Source organism: Budorcas taxicolor, chromosome 15 (genome assembly GCF_023091745.1).
Source record: "Budorcas taxicolor isolate Tak-1 chromosome 15, Takin1.1, whole genome shotgun sequence".
Classification (NCBI taxonomy): domain Eukaryota; kingdom Metazoa; phylum Chordata; class Mammalia; order Artiodactyla; family Bovidae; genus Budorcas; species Budorcas taxicolor.
Genome location: NC_068924.1, coordinates 50,083,143 through 50,101,759, shown reverse-complemented (window position 1 = coordinate 50,101,759; position 18,617 = coordinate 50,083,143). Strand labels below are relative to the sequence as shown.

Here is an 18,617-nt window from a genome sequence, read left to right as displayed (position 1 = left end):
CTTCACCTACGGTTGTGTGGTGTACCATGGCACCCTGCCTGAACATTCATGCTCTGAGTTTTGTTAGTTGCGTCCCCCAGTAGTATCCTCTCTTCTACCCCGTGTCCTCCAGAGCAGGACTTGTGGACCAAGGGGGGAGAGCCTTCAAATCTCTACTAACCCCAGACTCAAAAGACATCCACCTTGATCCCCCCACCGCCACCACCACCCTAGTCTAAATCAGGCCTCTTCCATTACTCTGGTTCATTGCACCCTATTCTTTTTCCATGGTTGCACTTGTTGCAATCTTGAATTTTGTGTGTGTGTTCAGTAGCCTGTTCCCTGACTTGACTCTGAGCTCCCTAAGGGCGAGAACTATGGCTGATTCATTCTAGCGCCTGACACACAGTAAACACTCAATAAATCTTCATCAAATGTTTGACTGCCCTTCTTTTGGAGAGCACTGATGTATTGGAGGGATAATACATACCATCCCCATACTCAGGCTGGTCTGGTCCTGTCCAGATCTGGGACCTGCTAGAGGCCTCCCAGGCAGTCACTTGCCCTCATCTTACTCGAGCCTCTCCTTGGGAGAGTGAGGAGAGCATCCTTCCGGGATGCATGGTGCCCAGGCGCCTGAGTTGGTATGGCACTATGGCACTGACTTCCTGTTCATGCCCTCACTGCACTTCTTGAAGGTTTAAGGACCCTCTCTTGGGCCTGGACACCAAGGCATTCCTTGTCAGTGGTCATTCTTCATAGAACCTGGGAGCTCGAAGAATCTTTGGAAGTCCTCCAGTTTACCTGATTGCCCGCCCTCTCTCCTCTTGGCAGAAACCTCTCCAGCAGCCAGCTGGCTGGTCTTTCTTTGGATTCTCTCAGAGACTGAGGGAACCCTCCTTCTTCCCTGGGAGCCCATTCCATTTTAATTCTGCTGTGACTGGTTTAAATAGATTCTTTTAAGTAGGTGTGATTTTCTTCTCTGTATCTTCTGCCAGCTGTCCTCTGCAGTCAATCACTGTTTCAAAACCCCGTCTTCAAAGAAAGTACTTTCAGCCCCAGAATCTTTGCCTCTCTAGCCCAGTGTCCCCATATCATCTTCTAGTGTTTGTGATTGGACTGGAAGGGTTTCCCAGTAACCCTCAAGTCCTAACACCTTCCATCTGCCACAGTCACACTGACTTAAGACCCAGGCCTGGCCCACAGCCCCAGCCTACAAGGGACCTGCCCCAGTGCAGCCAGTGTGCACCTTGGTCTGGGAATGAACACTGCAAGGGGCAGTGCTGCTCACGGATATGGTGACAGCATCTAGGATGACTGGTGCTTTTGGAGCAAGAACTCACTGTTTACAGGAGCAGAGACTTAGAAAACGTCCCCAAGCAACATGCTACTCACTTTGTCCTTTGGAAAGCTCTCCAATGAGAGACATTTGTAGCTAAGAATTAGAACGTTCACTATGGGGCTTCTCTCTGCTATGCCTTAAAATCAATCAATACCCCCAGCTATTGTCCAGTGGTTTACATTCTCCACTTCCCATCAGCCCCTAAATGGACAAGGAACTCATTCTACAAAGGGTCCCTCTCCCCAGCCTTGCAGATCGAACACCTTTAAAATGAAGAAGCCTGGCCTTTTATGAAACACCCCACCCTTACCCCCCAGGCCAACGCTGGCCATTTGAGCTGTTCCAGGGCCATGGTTCCTGCCTGTTGACTTGGAACAGATGCCCTTAGCCCCCACCTTTACACTTCACCCACCTGCCTTTTTACCCAGAATCCATTTATACCCCCTGCCCTAGCCTCCCAGCCTCAAGGGCCAAAACCATTAACCCACTGATTTCTCCCTTTCCGACCTAAACAAGTGGCCATCCCTCAGGGCCTGCAGGCTTGCCAACTTCTGACCTCCCTCCCCCCTTGACCTCTCTTGGTCTGCTTGTGTGTGTGACCAGCCAACCGAGAGGCAGGATCCTGTTCCCTTGTCCTAGGGGCTCTTGCCAGTAACATTTCCAAAGTTTCTGACCTCAGCTGACCTCCAGAAGGTTTCAGGGAGGGCAGCCCCTGATTTCCTGATTGTCCACCTCTTTCAGCCTGTATTTGCCACTGGCTTTGCTGCAGCACCTTAGAGACTTTCCCTGTGAGACCCAAAGCAGTCCTAGACATGGGGCCAGCCTGTGCTCATGGGATCCACACACAACTCTTGTCCTTAAAATTGCTTAGTCCACAAGGATTTAGGGCCCCCAGATCTTAGAGGGTTGGAGCTAGAGGGGGCAGCTGCACTCGCCCACTGATCAGCAGTCCCTACATGAGAGCTGGGGGAGGTCCAGGCAGCAGCAGCAGTAGTCTGGTGATGTGGGAGGTTCTCTGACCCCTTAAGAGGCAGCATTGAGTAATAAACGGGCTTTAGAGTCAGGGCAGCCTGGGTTTGAATCCCAGCTCCGCCACCTACTAGCTCTGTTGGCTTAGACATGTTACCTTATCTCTCTAAGCCTCAGTTTTCTTGTCTGTAAAATAACAGCTGGGAGGGGCTTTCCTGGTGGTCCATTGGTTAAGAATCTGCCTTGCAATGCAGGGGACATGGGTTTGATCCCTGGGTCAGGAATATCCCATGTACTGCGGAGCAGCTAAGCCCATGCACCACAACTGCTTAACCAGCACTCTAGAGCCTCTGAGCTGCAACCACTGAAGCCCACATTGCCTAGAGCCCATACTCTACGAGAGAAGCCACTGTGGTGAGAAGCCCCCACACTGCAGCAAAGAGTAGCCCCCGGCCACCACAGTTAGAGGAAGCCTGCGTGCAGCAGTGAAGACCCACCACAGCCAAATAAATAAATTACATCTGGGAAGTATCACAGGGATTAGTGGGCGTGAGGATTAGTGATGACATCTGTAAAGGTCCCAAGTACAGATAGGTTCTCCATGATTGTGTAAAGAAATCAAATGCTCACCCTGGCAGCTATAATCCCATTCCTTCCCCATGAAATCTGTATTCCTATCTAAGACTTCTTAATTCTGTTTCTGCCTACAGCTTTTCCACCCTGCCCCAAACACCATCATGTTCCCTCTCTTCTCAGCTAGATCCTCTAAGGAAGCCTCTCCAGGTGGTCTGGTCTGCTCTGACAGTGCCGCCTCTGAACACTTCACTGTTGGGATGGGTGCTTAGCACAGAAAGGCCGCTTCATCTTCAGGAGGCCCCATAACATAGTGAGAAGAACACAAAATTAGGGATCAGACAGACTTGGATTTAAATCTCAGTTCTGTAGTGTGACTCTGGGTAAGCCAGTTGTCACCTTTGACCTCAGGGCACCCTAAGGTGGATCTGGCAAACTGTCCTGAGAGAGGCGCAGACTGGTGGAGGAGACAGATATGGAAACAGGCAGTGACAGCAGGTGAGTGCCCCAGCAGGGTTCTGGGCAAAGGGCTCTGGGAAGACCAAGGAGGAAATACCTGCTTCTGCCTGGTGAGCAGGGAGGTAGGGTCAGTTACAGAAGGCTTCCCAGAGGATGGCTTACTTCAGCCTTGTCGGGGAGGGCAGTGAGAGTGCCCGACGGATTTGTGTGCAAGAGTTCTGAGTCCCGTGCCAGCTTTCTACCCCCAGCCTCCACAGAAAAGTGGATTCACTGGCTTCTGTGGTTTTCCTCTCAAAAAGTGCTGCCTCTTCGTGGGTCACTATCTTATGAGCAGAAAGGCCTGCTTCAGCACTTGACTGCCACGTACAGGAAAAGGTTAGAGGAAGGAAGGAAAGGCAGGACTAAAAAGACAAGTAATTTGAGAAGCTGGGGAGCCTCCTTCCTTAAGCCGCTGGAGTTGACTCATCCCTGTGGTTCCAAGGCCGTTAAGGTGCTTTTACAGCTTTTCCTCCCAGGAATGTGATCCCACTTTCACAGATCCATTTTCTTAAAACGTATCTCTTACCATGCAGCCTTTCTCATCCAGGGTTCCTCTGGAAAATTAAACTCTAATGCTCTCAGGCATCTGTTATACACAGGGTTATTAATTTCTCTCCTATCTGAAGTGGTACAAGTTATGTGCTGTTCCCGAGAGAATTGGAAAAATCATTACTCAAATAATTTCCCAGTTGCGGTTTAGAGGAGAAACCCCAGATGAGAAAGGCTGCAAGGAAGGAGCATAAACTGTGGAGTCAGGATCTGAATACTACCCTGCCACTTAATAGCCATGTGTCCTGGGGAAGCTGTGACTGCTCTGAAGTTCTCTTTCCTCATCTGGAATAAGAGTGTGCCACCTACCCTCTAAGGTTTTGTCAGGATTGGGCATGTGTAGGTTCCACAGAGTAGGCACTCTACATATAATGTGTTACTAACTTCAAACCACCCAGTACTTGCATATTTTTTCTAAAGGGACCTACCCATCCTAATTTGCTAGCCTGGTCTTAGAGCTGTTCTAGTCTGGCCCTCACTTAACTGGCTTTCCCCGCTGCTGCCCTAGTGGCTCCAGTTACATCGTCATAACGTCTGTTCCATGTTCCCACCTCAGTGCCTTTACCCTTGCAGTTCTTCCTGCCTCTCATTTCCCTTCAAGACTTTGTTTCTCAGCCCAGCGGAATGGTTTCTACCAGCCAGTACCCAGCTCTCATGCTGCCTGCCTTCTGAGGTCTGCCCTGTTCCCTGGGATTCGGGCCCAGCCCCCCTCTACTGCACTGAGGTTGACTGAGGACGAAGACTGTGTGTTACTTTCCTGCCTTCTTTGCCACAGCGCCCCGCCCATAGTTCAATACCTGTTTGGATGCGCCGGAACCTCCAAAGCCGCTGTAGATTGGATACCACTGGAGATGTGGTGTCTTTGACTCCTGGGCCGCTTGCTTTAATGTCATAATATATCTGACTTTCTATAGCTTCACCTATGAAGCTGTCTTAGTCACAGTGCCCCTCCCCTGCCTTTTCAGCCACCAGTGTGCATCACCTCAGAAATGCCGGGCTTTCTGACACCTAATAATACCTTGCCCAGTGCTTCCCTTAGCCTCTTTCCTACTTACTTTCTTGGCTCTTCCTTGTCCCTCTGTCCAAGTATAGGGCTCATTTGTTAGTGTTAACCAGCCATCCTTAAATTCCCACCATCACTGCCTGAGGCAAGGAACCTTTCCAGTGCTGGTATCTTCCCTTTAACAGCCTGTTAGTTTGTTGTCCAGGCTAAAAACTTAAAGCTCTGTTTCTTGTTCCACTTCAGTGTCTGCCCATCTGGCTGCGCTGCCAGATGTGGAAGGGATTGGTTTTGCCTCAGGCTGTGCTCTCTGGAAGTGTCATCCTCTGATCTTGCCAGCAATACAGGGAAGGGGAATGAGCCCTGGGCTGAAGATCAGATGTTCTGGCTCTGCCACCAGCAAAGCCTCTCTCCTTTAGGCAAGTCCTTTCTCCTTCATGGTAAAATAGATTAGGGTAGCTGATTGCAAGGACCCCTTCCAGCTCCCTGGGTGAGTCTTCTCGTTCATTTTTCAATTAACTGAGCATCTCTCCTGTCACAGGCCTCTCCTGCAGCCCCTGGGAAGTAAAGATTATCCAAACATGGTCTTTGCCCTTAAGGAGCTCATAGGTCGGTGAGGAAATCAGACATTTTAGCCAAAAATTGCCATCTGGTGTATTAATGGAGATGTATAGAAGGTGCTGGTGGAACACAAAGAAAAGACCATTTAAATCTCTGCAGAGAGCAGGGAGAGCATGCTATAGGAGATGGAGTTTACATGAAGGCTTGAGGGATGAGTGTGAGTTTACCAGGTGGAGGGAGGAAGGCGCAGCGGGACCAGCATGTTCAGAGGTATGAAGTAGGAAGCAGCATGCTGAATTCAGAAGACCTGAATTTGTAGGGTGTGGATTGAAGAATGGAAAGCAAGAGCCAGTGATGAAGGCCTGTAACATAGGATATGCTAAGGAAATAGAACTTTTCCTCCAATGGGAAAGTTCAAAATAGACAAACCACCCCGTGTAAGAAGTCAATTTGGCAGTTACCCTCAAGAGGGCAGATAGTGACTGGGGAAGGACACACAGGGACTTCAGAAGTGTTTAATGTTCTGCCTGTTTATCTAGATACTGGTTATACATCCACCTTGGGAAAATTCTTTGACCTGTATCTTTCTGCACTTTTTGTACTTTTGTGTATATACATTAGACTTGAAAGAAAGGTTAGAGAAAAATAGGGGAAGAAATTGATTAGGAGGAGCAGGGTTGAAGAAAGGAAAATTATCTCATTTGAAAGCTATATTAGGGACTTCCTTGGTGGTCCAGTGGCTAAGACTCCATGCCCCCAATGCAGGGGGCCCAGGTTTGATCCCTGGCCAGGGAACTTGAACCCACATGTTGCAACTAAGTGTTCATATGCCATAACTCATATGCCCATGCCGGGACCTGACACAGCCAAATAAACACAGAGTGTTTTTTTTTTCCCCAAGCTATTTTAATTGTCTAGATGGGGCCTAAAGCAAGGTAGTTGCAGTAGGAGAAGAGACTGATCCCAGAAAGATTTAGGAGTAGCATCAGTTGGATCAGATGGTGAGAGAAAAGGAGCAGTCAAGATTGGTCCAGATTCTGGACCAGATGGCTGGTAGATGGTATGTGCCTGTGCTGAGGTAAGGAATACTGGAAGGAGGTATGAGTGGAATTGAGGTGCAGAGGAATGACTAGTTCTGCTTTGAACATTTTCCTCCTCCCTCCCTCACACTTTCAGATTGTACAGTCCAGTGTTCTAACTATTCCCTTGCTTCTTTCTTCCTTCTTTGTACTCAACTTGATGAAACACTAACCCTACTTAAACCCAATTTCTTTTTACTTCATTCTGTATCTGAAGAGCTGAATATTGCTTCAGGGGAGAAAAAAATCATACAACCATGCTAACTGGACTCACTTTACATTTATGTTCATGAATTTCAGACACTCAATACTGCCAACCACCCCACTATACTTCTTGAGTAAAATCACAGTCTTGTTCTGGACCAAGACAACTTTCATATACCTTCTTTCTCCTCAGACGTCCAGCAGTCTCCTTCCCTGACTCCCAAACTAATGATCTACCTCACACTTCATAGAGAAAGTGAATTGCAGTCATAATTCCCGCCGTTCCTTACCATCCCACCGTCACTTCACCAGCCTCCCTGCCTCTATACTCCTGTATGCTGCCATCCTACCTCTACAATGGAAGATGTTCCTAATTTCAGCTCTGCTTTCAGCTCAGGCTCCTATTTCCACTTGCTTTCTCAATTACTTCGTTCCTCCAGTGATCCCATCTTTCCTGCGTTGTCTGTTTTCTCCTCTCTGCTAGCTCGTTCCATCATCATGAAAACATGCCTTAATATCACCCATCTTAAACAACAAAGCAAACTAAAAACTTCCTTAAATCTACCTCCATCTGCTACCTCATTTCTCTGCATCCCTTCATGGTTAAAAGTCCTCAAAAAAAACGATTGCTAACCACTGAATTCGCTTGCCTGGCTCCAGCTCTTTCCTCAGTCTCAGTGTCGCCATGGCCAAAATATACTTCTATTTTTCCCCCAGAATTGATATTCCCCAGGTCTTCCCCATCTCAGTAAATGATACGATCATCTATCTAGTCTTCAGGCCACAAATTTTGGAGTCATGTTTGAGTTCTCTTTCTCATTCACACTACCTGCAGGTCCTTCAGGAAGCCTTGTCACCTGTGCCTCTCATCTGGAACCGTCCCCTTTCTGCCATTCCCGTTGCTGTAACTCCAGCCCCAGCGCAGGATGACCCAGTTCTCCTGGATAGTCACCACAGTTTCCTAACTAGTCTCACCGTTTCCACTTTTGACTCCCTGAATCCATTTTCCACATAACTGCCAGGAGAATCTTCTTAAAGCGTAAACCCTGTCTTTCTGCTGTTTAAAATCTTCCGTTGGCATACCAGTGAAACCAGCATAAAATCCAGATTCCTTACCAAATCCTGCAAGGCTCTACATAGTCTAGACCCTTGCTGCCTTCTGTGACCTCATCTCTAGTCACTCCCTCACCCACGGTGTTCACTCTTCTCCCGTGACATAGGCCTTCTTTCATCCCTCAGCCACGCTGAGCTCCTTCCCATCTCGGGGTCTCTGTACCAACCTCTCCCAGTGATGGGAACACTCTCCCCTTGGGAATTCAGGTCTCAACTCAAATTCCCTTCCTCAGAGACCTTCTTGGCCACCATAGTAAAATAGCCCCTCCAGTCACTTTGCATCATATTACCTTATTTTATGTTCTTTGTGGTACTTATCAGTCCCTGAAGTGATGTTTGTTTGTATGTTTATCATCAGCCTCTCCCCACTAGTAGGATGAAAGCCTTATAATCACAGAGACCTTGTCTCTTTATTTTACTGCCATATTCACAGTTCTTAGGGGAAAAAACCTCACAGCTGGCAGATGGTAGGTGAGTAATAAATAGCTGTTGACCAGCTGGGGGACCTGTGGGACACTCTTGTAGAGATGTGTAGTGGGCAGTTGGACAAATGAGTCTGAAGCTCAGGAGAGAAAGGACTATAAGTTGAATATGAAGATTTGAGAGTTGTCAGTCTCTTGAGGGTGGTGGAAGCTGAGTTGTCTGTGAAGAGTTATAGAGCTAAAGAGGCCCAAGAACACAACTGAGAGAGCCTACATTTCAGGTGTGAGCACGTAAGAAGAGGAGCCAGTGCAAGAGATTCAAGGAAACGGGAGAAAGGAGAAGCAGAAGAGAGCTGGGGAGGGGTTGCAGTGATGCTCAAACTATCTGAAAAACCTGTCTTCTGCAGGTCTTATTTTTTGAAAAAATTTTAGAAAAAATATATTTTAAAGGGCATACAAAATACAGGCCCAAATTTGTCATCAGGTTCAACAGACGAAATTACTCTTAAGTTGGTATAAAAGTTTCTGGACACTTACTCGTACGTACTGTGCTTATCTCATCAATGACTGGTAACAAAGTTCACAGACCAGCACCAGTATGTGGACTGAACTTAAAGCATCATTGCTCTAACGGTACTCCTGGGCAAGAGGGGAAGACAGATGAACTGAATATAGCCTCTGCCCTCAAGTTGCATAAAGTCCAGTGGGGAAGGCAGTTTGGGATACACAGACATATTACGTGGTAGAGAGGTCAAAGCACTACCATTAGGATGCAGGAACTGGAGACCATGGTCTGCCCCAGCTCTGCCACCATCTCATCCCAGGAGGACCTCCAGCAGATCACGGCCTCTCTGTGGAATCACTTTTTTCATCTGTATGATGAAATCATATCAGATTACTGGATGCTAAAGTTTTCTTCTGGTTATTTTGGATACAGAGCTAAAAACCCTCCATGCCAGCAATTTTCTGTGGAGGTATAGAGAGTGACTTCTAATGGATGCCAGGTTTCTTTGGGGGATGATAAAAGTATTCTAAAATTAGGTTACGGTTATACAACTCTGTAAATATACTTTAAAAACCCCCATTAAACTGTATACTTGAAATGGGTGAACTTTATGGTATGTAAAGCTATTTTTTAAAAAAAGGAAAGTAATAAAATCCTCCGTGCTACTCAAACCCAGAAAAGATTGGCTTCGATGGTGCCTGGTTGTAGCCTTGGACTAGTTGGTCCCGTAGCTGATGTGGTGTATAGGAGGGGACCCTCTGATATAAAAGTTTCCTTTTAAAGAATACTATTAAAAAGTTACCTGAAAAACTTTCTCTTACCCATACTGGTATTTTTTATTGGTTTCAAGTTATTAATTTAACAAGTATAGCACACCCCATTCTTTTTTTTTTTTTTCTTTTGGCTGAGGCACACGGCTTGCGGGATCTTAGTTCCCCAACCAGGGATTGAACCCACACCCTTGGCAGTGAACAAGCATGGAATCCTAACTAGCCACTGGACCACCAGGGAATTCCCAAACTACTCATTCTTAATGAAGCTTAGTCTGGCAGAGTATAGACATTTAGGCAAATAATCACAAAATTATTAGCTAATTACCACTGAGAGAAGTAGTATTAAGGAAAAGTAGAAGGTGGTAGGAGTGTAATGGAGGCCTAATCTAGTCTGAAGCAGATGAGGGAGGACTTCCCTGAGCAAATGGCATATACATGGAAACCTGAAGTGTAAATGTCAACCGGTCACTTAACTTAAGCCTGTGGAGAGCGACAGCCATTAGTCATCCAGAGAGACACAGCCATCCAGTCGGGCACAGTGGGGAACGGAGGGATTCTGTAGTGATGTCATTGCAGTTCACATAGTAGGTGAGGGCTAAAGAGGGTCCTTAGTGACCCCAAGGCCTGTCCTCTGCCTTTGGCCTGGGCAGTGCAGAATGATGAGCTGTCCCTAGGGAAGGGTGTTTCTGTATCCCAGATCTGTGGACATAGAGGAGTTGCTGCTTTAGTTGAGTTAAAGATGAGAGTGCCTGGGCGCCAGAGCCCCAGCTCTCCAGAGCCACCTGCCACCAGGCACCCGCATTTCATCAAGGCTTTAATCGGCTCCAAGCAGTCCTCAGATGAGCCTGGCTGGTATCCGGCATGAGCTCATCACCAACAGTGGCAGCTGGAGGCCAAGGCTCCCTTGGGTGAGGGAGAGGTCAGCTTTTGTTGGGCCAGGTCTGTTCTGTGTTCTCCTCCACCTGCACTGGGCCTGGAAACATCTGAGTAGGATTCCAGTTTCCCATGGCATGGTCGGCTGCCCTTTGCCAGCCCACTCGTGCCCATCCAGTGACTGTGCTTTTGGGTAGAATGCAGAGAGAAAGGGCGGCACAGGGTTTTAAGAAGGAGAACCTTAGTCCCTACAGGTCAGGACCTGCAAAATAGCAACGGAGGTCCATCCCAGGGTCAGATGGGTCAGAACCAAGGTTCCGTTCCCAAAACGAGTTCACATCTAGTTTTCATATACTCTGCTGCTTTACACAGAGGCCTAGCAGCATCCCACGGAGAACACAGCAGAAATGCTCTCTGTAGGCTGATCCCACAGTCTTCTGCCTGAACATCATTTTGGAAATGAAAAATTCTTTTAAGTGCAGCAAAAGAAAGGAGCCTGCCACTTCAGGAATCCTTCAGAAACTCCCTTAGTAATGAACCCTATGCAACACTAACGTGACCTACACTAACTCGGCCTTGCAGTGAATGGAACCTTGAGTAAGTCCCTTCCTCCTCACTGGGCTTCGTTTTCCCCACCTATAAAGTTAGTTGGATTGTGGTCTCAAAGCTCCTTTTTATTTTCATATTTTGTAATTCTGAATGAATAATTGCCCTCTGATTTAATTGCAAATCTGAGTATTCACATTTATTCAGCAGCTATTAATTAATTTCCTCCAGCTGACCACCAGCATCCCTTAGAAGAGGTTCCTAGAAAGGTTACTCTGCTCTTAAAGCAGCTTGTATAATTTATCACACTTACCACAGCAAATAGCTATTCAGTTATCTGATTAATAGATCTTGCCTTCATTACACAGGTTAGGGTCTGGATCTGCAGGACTTATATCCCCAGCACCTTGCAGTATCCTTAGCACATGATAGATGCTCAGTGAATGTTTGCTGACTGAGTTTATTTATAAATGGGCACCAGGCATTGCAGGAGTAGAAAGAAAGATACAGGCCCTTCCTTCAGACTGCACACTGTAGAGCGCTGGTTCAGTGAAAAGGCCCAAACACAAAGCACACTGCAAACACCATGACAGCAGGTAATGGAACTCTAAATTAAACAAAGGCCAGGAAACAAAAAAAAACCAGTGAATGTGATAAATGAGGTGAGGAGGGGCAAGATCAGTGTTGGCATTGTAGAGGGCTTCATGGAGGAGAGGGCCTGGAGGGAGATCCTGAAGGACAGGCAGAATAGACCAGCAGAGGGAGGAGGGAAGCTTTTCAGGTGTGGGAGGAGCAGAAATGAGCCTTGCGTGTTTGAGACCTGGAGGAAACTGGCCACCTGTCAGATGGTGAGTAGGGGAAGGCCGGAGTGTGGAGGACCTTGGGGTGAGCCTGAGGACTTGTGCTCAACTCTGAAGCCAGTAGGGAATCTCTGAAGTGATTGTCTATCGTTGGCTTGTTTTAGCGCTGCAGTGATTTTTACTTTTAAAAATGGGGGGGAAATCAACATTTCAAGCAGTACCAGGGGATGTGTAGTGAAAAGGAAGTCTGCTTTCCACACTCCTGGTCCCCCTCAGAAGTAGCCACTGTAGCTTTCCTTAGGTAGCCTCCCTATTGCTGCTGCAAACAGATGATCACAAACTTAGCAGCTTAAAGCAACCCAAATTTAGTAACTAACGGTTCTGGGGATAAGTCTAAAATGGTCTCATGGGACGAAAATCAAAGTGTCATCAGAGTTGTGTTCCTTTTTGGAGACTCAGGGAGAATCTGTTTTGTTGCCGTTTGCAGCTTCTCGAGGCTGCCTTGTCTCAGACATTCCTTATCTTGGCCCCTTCCATCCCCAAGCTAGCACAATCCCTCAAGTCTTTCCCATGTTCCACCGCTCTGACACTGACTCTTCTGCTTTCTTCTTTTACTTGTAAAGACTCCTGTGATTATGTTGAGCCCACCTAGATAATCCAGGGTAATCTTTGCATCTCACAGTCAGCTGATGAGAACCCTTAATTCCCTTTTGCTGAGTAACGTATATATTCTCAGGTTCCAGGGATTCAAACATGGACATCATTAGAGGTCATTATTCTGCCTGCTGCACTGTCAGAGATATTTTATAAATGTTTTATTTTTCTTGCTGTTTTTGAATAGTTAATTTGCACACAGTACAAAATTCAAAAGGGTGAGCGCTCACTCCACAATTGACCAGCACCTGGCATTCTGTGATAAACAAAAACTCCTTCTCTCTCATTTATTTATTTACTGTTATGTGTGCTTATGGATACTATTGCTTTACTGTTCTATAATTTAAATCCCACGGATGGAGGAGCCTGGTAGGCTGCGGTCCATGGGGTCGCTAAGAGTCGGACATGACTAAACGACTTCACTTTGACTTTTCACTTTCATGCATTGGAGAAGGAAATGGCAACCCACTCCAGTGTTCTTGCCTGGAGAATCCCAGGGACTGGGGAGCCTGGTGGGCTGATGTCTTTGGGGTTGCACAGAGTCGGACACGACTGAAGTGACTTAGCAGCAGTGGTTATATTGGTGCTAAAATTATTTCATATTTGGCCAGAGTGCCATACCTGCATCTTTTTTTTTTAATTTTCTGTATTTTCTTGCATAACTAGATGTTTCGATCTTACCTTATATCCACCTTGCCATTGCCCTTGAATCAGCCATTTCTCTGAGAGTCCTAAGACTTTTTTAGTGGGCAATTGTATTAGAGACCAAAATATGAGTACTAGGTGTATCTATTACACACACGCATATGCATATACACACTATTATGTATATCCATGTTACATACATACGCACGTACCTATTTTAGAAGTCCTGAGAATACCAATACCTCCCATTCCAGTCCATCATTTACCTTGTGTGAGGACAGGGGTTCTTCCTTGTCCTTACACATTTCATATTTCTGTGTCCCTTCTTCTGTAGTGAGAATTCTGACTCCAAATAGCACTGATACACAACTCATTTGTTTAATCCTATAATATATCCAAAAAGTCTTCAGACCTTCTTCAGCCAAACCACTATTGAAAATGAACTACTAAAAGAGTTCAGGTCAGGATATGTTTACAGTTGGCCCAGCTACTCCATCCAAGGCTAAGGGTAGATAGTCAAATACTAGTTCCTTGGTTACTTAGGTGGGTGTTTTTCCTTTCAGGGTGTTTATGTTGTTAATTTGAAATGCAGTTGGGTTAATTTTTTCAATGCGCTTTCAATTTTAGGGTTTTTCTCCTCTACCTTTCCTTGTTTTAGTTTTGTTGTTTGAATATATAAACCATTAACCTTTTTCTAAAAACTGTACAAAAAGGTATAGTCAGAGAAGTAAAATTCCCTCCTGTGTGTCACTTTCAACCTCTTCCTGCTCTCCTCAGTAAACCCTGACCCCTTGTATAATAGATAACCAATTTTGATTGTTTTCTGGTTTGTCCTTCCTGTATTTCGTTGTCTAAGCCAATATATATAAGTTTTCTTATTTCTCCTTTTTCCTACCTAAAAGATAATGTATTATACATGTTCTTTGCAGTTGGCTGTTTTCACTTAACCATATTTTCTAGAAGTTACTTGGTAATCATTTCACAGAGATCTTCCTTATTTTTTGTAGTTACATAGCAATCCATTGTGTTTATGAGCTATATATCCTGTGCTTGGTAGTTAAAAATAATGCTATGTGAATAGCATCTTACATGTACATTTTGGAATAATGGGAGGTACATCTCTACAGTAAAGTTCTACAAGTGCTATTGCTAGGTCAAAGGGTAAATGTATGCCCTTGGTTAGGTATTGCAAATTTCTCCTCCATAAAAGTTGTGCCTTTTGCATTTCTACTTATATTGTGTGAAAGTGGCTGTGTTCTCACAGCCTTGCCAACACTGTATATTGCCAACCTTTTGAATTTTTACCAATCTAACAGGTGAAATAGAGTACTTCGGTATAGTTTTAGTTTGATTCTCTTACTGTGAGTGAAATGGGCATCATTTCAAATGTTTAAGAATCATTTTTCACCTTTTGTCAATTGTCTGCCAAAATGTCTTTTGCCTTTTTTTCCTAGGACTTTTGGTTTTTGTTTTTCTCTTGATTTTTCAAAGTTCTTTGCAGGTTAAGGATATTAGCTATTTTTCTGTGATGTATGTTACAAGTATTTTCTTCAATTTTGTATTGATACAGTTTTAATGCTGCTCATATAATCCTAAATGTACAGCCAGGAGTGAGAACCACTGGGATAGTTTGTAAAGATTGGAACTATTTTTTTTCTAAAAGAGAATGGATGCAGAGAGAAAGGGACAAGGGCTGAGTACTCAACCTTAAGTGTCACTCATGATTTGGGACAGAAGAGTGAATAGAAATCTGCAAAGGAGACCAAGGTTTATCATAACTATTATAGTTATTCAGTCAGAAAATATTTATTAAACTCCTACTGAGTGCCAGGTGCTGTTCTGGTCATGGGCTATCATAACAAATCCTCATTTTTAATTTGTTCTTCTCTCATCACTTTCTGAAAAGTTGGAAGTTTCCTTTGCCCTTGTTCATCCATCTGGTTTGCCATAAAGCCTCAACTCTGAGACAGATTTGGTAAAGTTCTTAGAATTGATTACAGAAGAGCCCCTTTCAGGAGAAATGGAATCATTAGCACCAGCAAGAAGCTCTGGGTTGAAATGGTTTTCTTGGTATAGATTTCAAGTCTATTCCCTGTCTTCTTTTCCTAATCTCCCCACTACCCTTCCACTTTTATTTTTGGTGATTATTGCCTGGTGACTGTAGTTGGGCATAATATTAACTGGAAGACTCCTTTTGGCAGTGGCTTCTGGTTTTTTTTTTAAGCAACAATTTTATGAGGGAGATAAGTAATTCCTATCAACCTTGATGCTGGGGTGGTGGTGGTGGTGGTAAAAAGCAGACGTCAGTGATGAACAAACAGTTCCTGTGCCCAGAACTGCAACCTGTGACATTTAATGTCATAGTTAAAGATACTTGCCTCTGTACTCCTGATTCTCTTCCTGCTGGGAAGTGCAGTTAGCAGACTTTCATCAGTTTCTGTTTCTGTGGTTGTTCTCAAAGCCAACTGTAAATAAGGCCTCCTGTCTTCCTTAAGGTTAGAGTAAAGGTCTGTATATTTGAGTGTATTTCATGCCAGTGAGCCTGGCTCAACCACCGCTCTGATGTACTGATGCTTCTCATTCAAGCCAGAGGCTTTACTTAGCTTTGGCAATAGACCTGTGAATGGAAGCATAAGCCATCTCTTGATAACTCCTCTTCCCTGCTATGGACATTAGGCTGGGATTGGTCAACAGAAGCTTAAACATCTGGTCAGTCCAGTCCTTTGGGGTGGTCGGTGTTTTATAGACAACCCATCAAGACTGATTGGCCTCATAACTGAATTAGCCAGATGTGTGGGCATTGTGTGCCCTTTCCTCGGCCTCCCTTCAATGTTGTTAGATGGGAGCAGACACGATTAGCAGGTTTGCGGATGGTGTGTTTTTAGCGCATGAACAAAAGCTGCTGCCTTCTGCAGAGACTGTGGCTGTGCCCCAGACGTCAGCAGTATAATTATGACTGCTAAATTCAGCCCAGACCCCAGGCTCGGCTGCCTTGGTCTCAGCTGTCTTTGCAGAAGGGGGAAGAGGGGTGCTGAAGCCTGGGGACCCGAGCTCTTATTATAGTCCACTTTGAACTCTGCTTTATCCAGAGTCTTTCCCTCCCTACTGACAATTGCTCCCAGCTGCTTTCTGGTCAGAGAGCCTGCTGCCACCTCTGAGGATAGTGTGTGCTGGATTATGGAGAGAGTGGGGAATGAGGCTGGCCTCCTGAAAGCCCACAACTTCCAGGAAACTCACCCCAAATGAAAATGAGCTAAGGATCTCCCTACTTCCAACACTTAGATCATGTGCTGCTCATCTGTTGCTGTTCCAGTTGCTCAGTCATGCCCAGCTTTTTGTGACCCCATGGACTGCAGCACGCCAGGTTTCCTTGCCCTTCACGATCTCCCGGAGCTTGCTGAAACTCATGTCCATTGAGTTGGTGATACCATCCAACCATCTCGTCCTCTGTTGTTCCCTTCCCCTCCTGCCTTCAAGCTTTCCCAGCATCTGGGTCTTTTCTAATGAGTTGGCTCTTCGCATCAGGTGGCCAGATTTTGGAGCTTCAGCATCAGTCCTTCCAGTGACTGTTTAGGATTGATTTCCTTTAGGATTGACTGGTTTGATCTTGCAGTCCAAGATCCTCTCAAGAGTCTTCAACACCACAGTGAAAGCATCAATTCTTCAGTGCTCAGCCTTCTTTATCCCTCATCTAGAAAACTCTTGCCTTAGGGTTGCCTTGAGCAGAAATTCTTGGCAGGAGTTTTTGCTTTTTGCCCTTCTGCTCACCTAACTGTATATGTGAGATATATTTGAATGTTCATCTCCATGTTTTTGTACTACCTGTTTTCTAACCAGACCAGCCTACACGTTTGCCATAGACCAAATCAGGCAATTTTGTGTGTCTGGTAGTTTGTGATGCTTCGTATTCTGTAGACCTCCCATACTCAATGAACCAAACCCAGCCCTGTCCCCCGGACTTTCTTCCATATTTCCTAGTTGGTGAATGGCATCATCCATACCAATCACCCAAACAAGAAAGGATTTAAAAGTATCTGATGACTTTGCCCTCACTTTTTACCACACTCATCTTTCTTAGAGTTTTCTCTCAAGTGCATCTTCTCCCCTCTGTCCCCATACTGTCATTCAGACTTTGTCCCTCTCACTTAGACTGTTGGAAAAGACTTCTTGGTCTCCCTACCTCTAGGCTCCTTTCCAAACCAACCTTTACCCTGCAAAACCCCACTACTCCACTGTTGGGAAACCTGCTGCTGCTGCTGCTGCTGAGTCGCTTCAGTCGTGTCTGACTCTATGCGACCCCAGAGACGGCAGCCCACCAGGCTCCCCTGTCCCTGGGATTCTCCAGGCAAGAATACTGGAGTGGGTTGTCATTTCCTTCTCCAATGCATGAAAGTGGAAAGTGAAAGTGAAGTCACTCTGTCGTGTCCGACTCTTAGCGACCCTTACACTTGGAGATAACTCTCAGATGTCTAATTCAGTATGCACATCTCTCTGCTGTCCACTGGCAATCTTCTTCCACCCTATCTCCAAGAGCAGCTGGGGATGATTGCTTCAGGATTGGGACCAGCACTTGATAGGCTAACCAGGGCCCTGTCTGCAGCCAGGTGGGCCTGGGCACACAGGAGCTGTCTCTGCCATAGGCCCACTCAGCTCCTCATTCCCTGAAGGGAGTCTTTCCTGCCTCAGGACCTTTGCTTGCTTGCTTTTCTGTCACTGGGATGCCCTTTCCCCACTTCTCCACCTATCAAACCCCCACTTAGCCTTCAAGAACCAACTCATTTATGTCTCTTCTTGTCACTTCCTGGTTTGCTCGCATGAAGTGAATCATTTCTCACGCTGCTACCCCACAGCAATGACGCCTTTTTTTCTTTTTTCTGGCCATACTGCGCAGCATGTGAGATCATAGTTCTCCCACCAGTGGTGGAACCCATGCCCCCTGCAGTGGAAGCATGGAACCCCAACCACTGGACCACGAGGAAATTCCCTCAGAAGCTATTTTATTGTTTTAAAGATTACAACTGAAGTTTCAAAAAGCAGAGCTTAGCATGTGTCTCCTCTTATTCTCTCTTCCCTCTGTTCCTCTGATTCTGCTGCCAGTAGGGCCCTAACTAGGTCTCTAACCTGTGGAAGGCCACTCAGTCTCCCTTCCGTCTACTAAAGAGAAAGGGGGGCTGGCTCCCTGCTCAACACCTCCATCTCTGCACATATACCATTAGTGAGACACTTTATAGGAAGGAGTGCTTAATAATGATAATTATAGTAAAAACAATAATAGCTGTCATTTATTGAGTTCTTACTTTGTACCAAGCTCTGAACTAAGGCTTTATCTCTTTCAATACTTAAAATATCTTTGCAAGTTTAACACTTTTATTACCTATGTTTTCCATATGCATGCACAGAAGCATTAGGCTGTTAAATAACTTCCCCATATTCCACCACTAGTAAGTGGCAGAGCCACTGTGGAATCTGTGATTTTGATCTCAAGAGCAGAACTCCAGTTGTGTTCCTGAACCTTATACAGGGTTCAGCATG

General features: G+C 45.6%; 1 protein-coding gene across 1 annotated transcript in view; it reads left to right on the top strand.

The window, feature by feature from the left end:
* CLPB (caseinolytic mitochondrial matrix peptidase chaperone subunit B) overlaps positions 1 to 18,617 on the top strand; it is a 140,217-nt gene that overhangs the window by 73,385 nt on the left and 48,215 nt on the right. The gene's annotated exons all lie outside the window — the stretch shown is intronic.